This window comes from Gracilinanus agilis, chromosome X (assembly GCF_016433145.1).
Source record: "Gracilinanus agilis isolate LMUSP501 chromosome X, AgileGrace, whole genome shotgun sequence".
NCBI lineage: Eukaryota > Metazoa > Chordata > Mammalia > Didelphimorphia > Didelphidae > Gracilinanus > Gracilinanus agilis.
This window is the reverse complement of record NC_058136.1, coordinates 63,214,834-63,222,333: the sequence shown is the minus strand read 5'-3', so window position 1 is coordinate 63,222,333 and position 7,500 is coordinate 63,214,834.

The following is a 7,500-nucleotide window of genomic DNA, read 5'->3' as shown; positions in this document are numbered from 1 at the left end:
CAAGTCTCTCTCTCACATACACACAGAATGGCTGGAATCATAAACACACACAAAGAGTGGCTCAAGTCACCACCACACAGAGACTGGCTCAACTCAAATACACAGAGAGAATGGCTCGAATCTCTCTCTGTCTCTGTCTCACACACAGAGAGAATGGTTCATGTTACAAACCAACACAGAGAATGGCTCAAGTCACACATACACATACAGGGAATGTCTCAAGTGAAAAACACACACAAAGAATAATCAAGTCACACACACACACACACACACACACACAGCATGACTGAAATCACATGCACACAAGTTAGAAACATATACAGAGAAGGTCTGAAGTCGCACACAAAGACCCAGAAAGGCTGAAGTCACTCACACAGACATAAAATGGTGGAGTCACAAATGCACACAGGGAATGGCTCCAGTCATAAATGTGCAAAGAATGGTTCAAGTCACATAAACACAAACAGAATGGTTCAAGTCACAAACACACATACAGAATATGCCTCAACCCACACACAGACACACTGAGCATGGCTTTAATCAAAGAATGGCTCACAAACACAGAGAGAATGGCTGAAATTGCACATACTAAGAATAGCCCAAGTCACACACACATACAAAAGCTAAAATCAGACATACATACACTGAGAGTGGCTCAAGTCATACATGACAAACAGAAAAAGGCTGCTGATACAAACAGAAGATTGATCAAGTCACACACACTGATACAGAAGGAATGGCTCAAGGCACAAATCCAAACAGAGATTGTCTGAAAAGTCACACACAGGAATTGCTTGTCAGCTCAGAGAGGAGGGGAGGGAAAGAACATGAATGATGTAACCTTGGAAAAATATTCTAAATAAATAAATTTTCAAAAACATCACACACAGGGACAGAGAAGGACTGAAGTCACACACACACACACAAAGGCTAGAGTCAGACACACATACACAGAGAAGAGCTCAAGTCAAAGATACACACAGGGAATGACTCAAGTCACACACAAGCTTCAGGTTATAAATCTTCCCCCTGCCCATCCCCCCACCCCCCCACCCCCCATTCTGAGCGGGACGAAGTGGGGAGGGAAACGCTGGGTCAGGAGTTTACTTCATCCAGTGGACGACAGGTGCTAACTAACTAGCATGGAAAAGCTGACGTTGGAGGGGAAGGATGGGGGCGGGGTTGGGGTATGTGTACAAAATATAGTGCGCGCGGACGTGGAGAGGGAAGGCCGGTGACCCGAGACGTTATAAGACTTTGTTTATGCCAGGTCTCTAGGCACCGCACCGCACCACTCAGCCTGGGAAGAAGGCCCGGCTTAGCTTTAAACTAAGCTTTAAGCTGTGAGGAGGCGGATGAAGACGGGCCTCGAATGTCGTAATAATACCCAGAAACGGAAGTCCCTGAAGCTCAAGCGGCGGAAGCAGTAGTCGGGCAGGCAAAGGCTCAGGAAACAGAAGTTCGCTGTGTTGACAAGCGTCGGGGGCGGGCCATTGAGGTAAAATCCGGAGGCGGGACCCTCCTGGAGGCGGGTGGTAGGTGGGGCCAGGTCGGTGGCGTGCCCAGATTAGGGAAAAGCGACCTATGAACGAACGCCTTCGAGTCAGGAGGTGGAGCTGGATGGCGAAGCGGGAAACCCGAAACCGAACCTCTTGGGCCTCCCTGGGGGAGGAGTTTCCTTCAACCCGAGGGGCAGAGTGACCCCGCCTCCCGGGAGGAGGTACTTCGCTAACTAAGGCAGGCGTGGATCTCGTTACTCGAGGCCGCGGGCCTTCTCTCCCTCAGCCCTGGGACACCCCCTCATTCTTTACTTCCGGTGGTCAAACTCCATTCATTTCCACCGGGCACTAAGACCCTCCTGCGAATTAAGCCCCCTCACCTGGTGGGTGGCCTCCCGTTCAAGTAGGNGGGGGGGGGGGCGGGGGGGAAGGAGGGAGGTGGGAAGGCTATGCGAACAAGGAGAGCTACCTCTGTGTGGGGGAAGAGCCAGAGAAAATGCCTAAAGGCAAGAGATGGAATGTCCTGTTCTTAGACTAGGAAGGAGGCCAATGTCACTGATCAAAGAGTACACGATAAGGAGTAAGTTATGATAAGGCTGGAGAAGCAGCAGGGGGCTGGGTGATTAAGGGTTTTGAATGCCAAACAGAGCATACTGTGTTTGTTCCTGGAGGCAATAAGGAGTCACTGGAGTTTGAGTAGTGGGGATTAAATGATCAGACCTTTGCCTTAGCAAAATCACTTTGGCAGCTGAATGGAGGATGAATTGGAGTGAGGAGAAACTTGTGGCTGGCTGACTCACTAGCAGCTATTGCAATAGTCCAGGTATGTGGTGATGGGGCCCTACACCATGGTGTTGGCTGTGTCAGAGGAGAGAAGGTAGATGTGCATACTAGAAAGAGACTAAAAGCAAACAGCAGCAAGCCTCGGTAACAGCTTGGTTATGGGGATGGAGATGGTGAAGAAGCAGGAGAATGACATGCACTTTGGAGAAAAAAAAATTACTGGTGGCTGTGTGGAGTAATAGATTAGAAGAGGGAGTGAACAAGCATTTATCAGGTACCTACTATGTGCTGGGGGAGGCTCTGTAGACAAGAGTGCTGGGCCTCCAATCAAGAAGACCTGAGTTCAGATTAGCTGTGTGACCACAGGCAAATCACTTAACCCTCTGTTTGCCTTAATCTACTGGAGAAAGCCATTCCAGTATCTTTGGCAAGAAAACCCAAATGGGGTCATGAAAAGTTGGACAGGACAACAACTTTACAAATATTATTTCAGTCATAGTAGCAATAGCAGACAGAGGAGCAGCATCCAGCAGCAATAGGAGCCCAGTGATAGAAGAGTGACTTAAGTACATGTAGTGGCAAAAAGCAGTCCATTGTAGCCCACTGGTTACCATAATTTAAAACTGAATGGCCTGGTCACCATCCCTCAGAGGCCTCTTAAGGGCCAAAGATTTTGTATTTCACCTCCTTCCCCTCCAAGTATGGAATTCTTTGGGAGGGAGAGAAGACAGGGAACATTAAGTGGGTAGTGGTATAAGGCAAATCTCTTTGATGAGGATCAGTGGCAATATAGTATCATCTTTGCCATAGCCCTGATGTTCCTGGTATCCTTTCCCCAATGTAGGTTAGATTAGTTTTTCCTTAAAAGTTAAAGACATTTGGGGACAGCTAGGTAGCTCAGTGGATTGAGAGCCAAGCCCAGAGACCAGGAGGTCCTAGGTTCAAATGTGGCCTCAGACACTTCCTAGCAGGGTGACCCTGGGCAACTCACTTAACTCTCATTGCCTAGCCCTTACTGCTCTTCTGCCATAGTATTGATTCTAAGACAGAAAGTAAGAGTTAAAAAAAAAAAGTTGAGACATTCCTCAAAACCTAATTGGCCTGGGGCAGCTAGATGGCTCAGTGGAGCCTGGCCTGATGGCAGGAGGACCTGGGTTCAAATTTGACCTCAGCCACTTCCTAATTATTCGTGACCTTGGGCAAATCATTTAACCCCAATTGCCTAGCCCTTACTGTTCTTTTGACTTGGAACAAAATGATTCTGAGACAGAAGGTAAGGTTTTAATTTTTTAAGATGATTGGCCCAGGGAACAAAGGGGTCAGACTTTTGATGTTATTTCTTCATCTTTTGAGTTACAAAAGCAGCCATGAGGACCTGGAGGGAGGGTCCTCCCAGATACTTGTCAAGTGGGTGATGTTCAGTGGGAGTTTCCTCAGCTGAATCAACTTGAGGTGTCCTTAGTGCCTTTCTTTGTTGAATAAGTAAACCTCATTTGGTTAAATGTTGAATGACTTACAAATTTTGGTCCAATACTAGGGGACTGGCCCAAATCAGCCCAGAACAGGGAGAAATATAATGAATTCTTTTGGGGATAGTTTGAGTGTGAGATTCCTATGGGACCTCCAGTAAATAATGTCCAATAGGTAGTGAATGGTTGAAGATTGGAACTCAGAAGAGAGACTAAAACTGGATATATAGATCTAGATGTTTTCTGTATAAACATGACATTTAAACCTAAGAGATACAGTCAGTCACTGAAAGAAAATGGGAAAAGAGGAGGAAAAATTAGAATAAGGTCCAGGACAAGGTATTGAGAATAAACCCCCTATTAGTAGATGTTTGATGATCTAGCATAGGAGACTAAACAGACAGGTAGGCAGAGAACCATGAGAGCAATGTCAGGGAACCTAGAAAAGAGAGAGTATGCTGGAGGAGATGTCCTTAATGATGGCTGGTGAGAGGGAAAGAATATTGAAAAATGAGAAAATGTCAATGGATTTGGAAATTAGATCATTTAGAAACTTCAGTAGAGCAATTTCAGTTTAATAAAGTCACAAGCCAGAATACAAAGGCTTAAAAAGTGAGTAAGAGGAAAAGAATTGATGATAATGGTAGTATACAGTCTTTCCCTCTAGAGTTCGGCTATAAACAGGAGGGTGATAATTTTATGAAAGAGGTATCATGCCCTAGCAAATAGGCTCTTCTTTGGACTAAATACATCTTATTCTCTTAGAAGATGGCATCCAGAATTAAACACAGACATGCAAGACAGCTTTGAAAGTTACATATTAAATGTATTAAATTCCTTTTCAAATTATTTATTTATTAGGATTTTTTTTCCATGGTTTTCATGATTCATATTCCTTCCCTTCCCCCTCCCGTAGACAACAAGCAATTCAGCTGGGTTTTGCATGTAACATTGATCAAGACCAATTTCCATATTATTAATATTTGCAATAGAGTGATCATTTAGAGTCTATGTCCCCAATCATATCCCCATCGAACCATGAGATCAAGGAAATGTTTTTTCTTCTGTGTTTCTGCTCCCATAGTTCTTTCTCTGGATGTGGACAGCGTTCTTTCTCATAAGTCCCTCAGAATTTTCCTGGATCATTGCATGTTTGATTGTGCCACAGTGTATCTGAGTCTGTGTACAATGTTCTCCTGGTTCTGCTCCTTTCACTCTGTATCAATTCCTGGAGTTTGTTCCAGTTCACATGGAATTCCTCTAGTTCATTCCTTTTAGCACAATAGTATTCCATCACCAACAGATACCACAATTTGTTCAGCTATTCCCCAATCAAGGGATACCCCCTCATTTTCCAGTTTTTTTGCCACCACAAATAGTGTTGTACAAGTAATTTTCCCTATTATTTCTTTGGGATACAAACCAAGCAGTGGTGTGGCTGGATCAAAGAGCAGGCAGTCTTTTAAAGCCCTTTGGGCATAATTCCAAATTGCCTTCCAGAATGGTTGGATCAATTCATAACTCCACCAGCAATGCATTAGTGTCCCAATTTTGCCACATCTTCTCCAACACTTATTACTTTCCTTTACTATCATTATTAACCAATCTGCTAGGTGTGAGGTGGTACTTCAGAGTTGTTTTGATTTGCATTTCTCTAATTATTAGAGATTTATAACACTTTTTCATGTACTTATTGATAGTTTTGATTTCTTTATCTGAAAACTGCCTATTCATGTTCCTTGCCTATTTATCAATTGGGGAATGGCTTGATTTTTTTTATACAATTAATTTAGTTCCTTATGTATTTGAGAAATTAGACCTTTGTCAGAGGTTTTTGTTATAAAGATTTTCCCCTCAATTTGTTCCTTCCCTTATAATTTTGGATGCATTGGTTTTATTGGCACAAAACCTTTTTAATTTAATATAATCAAAATTATTCATTTTACATTTTGTGATAGTCTCTATTTCTAGCTTGGTCTTAAATTTTCTTCTTTCTCATAGATCTGACAGGTATACTATTCTATGTTCATCTAGTTTACTTATAGTTTCCTTCTTTGTATTTAAGTTTACCCATTCTGAATTTATCTTGGTATAGGGTGTGAGATGTTGATTTAGACCTAATCTTTCCCATACTGTTTTCCAAATTTCCTAACAGTTTTTGTCAGACAGTGGATTCTTGTCCCAAAAGCTGGGATCTTTGGGTTTATCGTATACTATCTTGCTGAGGACATTTACCCCAAGTCTATTCCACTGATCCTCCCTTCTGTCTCTTAGCCAGGACCACATTGTTTTGATGACCATTGCTTTTATAGTACAGTTTAAGATCTGGTACTGCTAGGCCCTCATCCTTCACATTTTTTTCATTATTTCCCTTGATATTCTTGATCTTTTGTTCTTCCAAATGAACTTTGTTATAGTTGTGTTCATATAATTCCTTTGTTTGTCTTGGCAAATAGATTCCTAAATATTTTATATCGTCTAGGGTGATTTTAAATGAATTTCTCTTTCTAACTTGCTGTTGAGTTGTGTTGGAAATATATAGAAATACTGATGATTTATGTGGGTTTATTTTGTATCTTGCAACTTTGCTAAAGTTGTTGATTATTTCCACTAGCATTTTAGTTGATTCTCTAGGATTCTTTAAGTAGACCATTATATCATCTGCAAAGAGTGATAGCTTGGTCTCCTAGTTGCCTATTTTAATACCTTCAATTTCTTTTTCTTCTCTAATTGCTACTGCTAGTGTTTCTAGTACAATGTTAAATAATAGATGCGATAATTGCCATCCTTGCTTCACACCTGATCTTATTGGGAAGCTTTTTAATTTATCCCCATTGCAGATGATGCTTGCCAATGGTTTTAAATATATACTGTTTATTGTTTTTAGGAAAGGCCCTTCTATTCCTATACTTTCTACTGTTTTCTTTTTTTTTTAAACCTTAACTTCTGTGTATTGGCTCCTAGGTGGAAGAGTGGTAAGGGTGGCCAATGGGGGTCAAGTGACTTGCCCAGGGTCACACAGCTGGGAAATGTCTGAAGCTGGATTTGAACCTAGGATCTCCTGTCTTATGGCCTGACTCTCAATCCATTGAGCTACCCAGCTGCCCCATCTTTCTACTGTTTTCAATAGGAATGAGTGTTGTATTTTGTCAAAGGCTTTTTCTGCATCTATTGAGTTTCATGTGGTTTTTGTTGGTTTGCTTGTTAATATGGTCAGGTTTTCCTAATATTAAACCATCCTTACATTCCTGGTATAAATCCCACCAGATCACAGTGAATAATCCTTGCGATCACTTGCTGGAGTCTTTTTGTTAGCATTCTATTTAAGATTTTTGCATCTAGATTCATTAAGGAGATTAGTCTGTAGTTTTCTTTCTCTGTTTTTGGTCTGCCTGGCTTTGGAATCAGTATCTTATTTGTGTCATAAAAGGAATTTGGCAAGACTCCTTCTTTGCTTATTTTGTCAAATAGTTTGTATAGTATTGGGATTAGTTGTTCTTTAAATGTTTGATAGAATTCACTTGTGAATCCATCTGGCCCTGGGGATTTTTTCTTAGGGAGTTCTTTGATGACTTGTTCAATTTCTATTTCTGATGTGGGATTATTTAAGTATTCTATTTCTTCTACTGTTAATCTAGGCAATTTATATTTTTTTTGAATTTTTTTAGCATTTATTAATAATCATTTTTAACATGGTTACATGTTTCATGCTCCTACTTTCCCCTTCACCCCCCGCACTCCCCCCACCC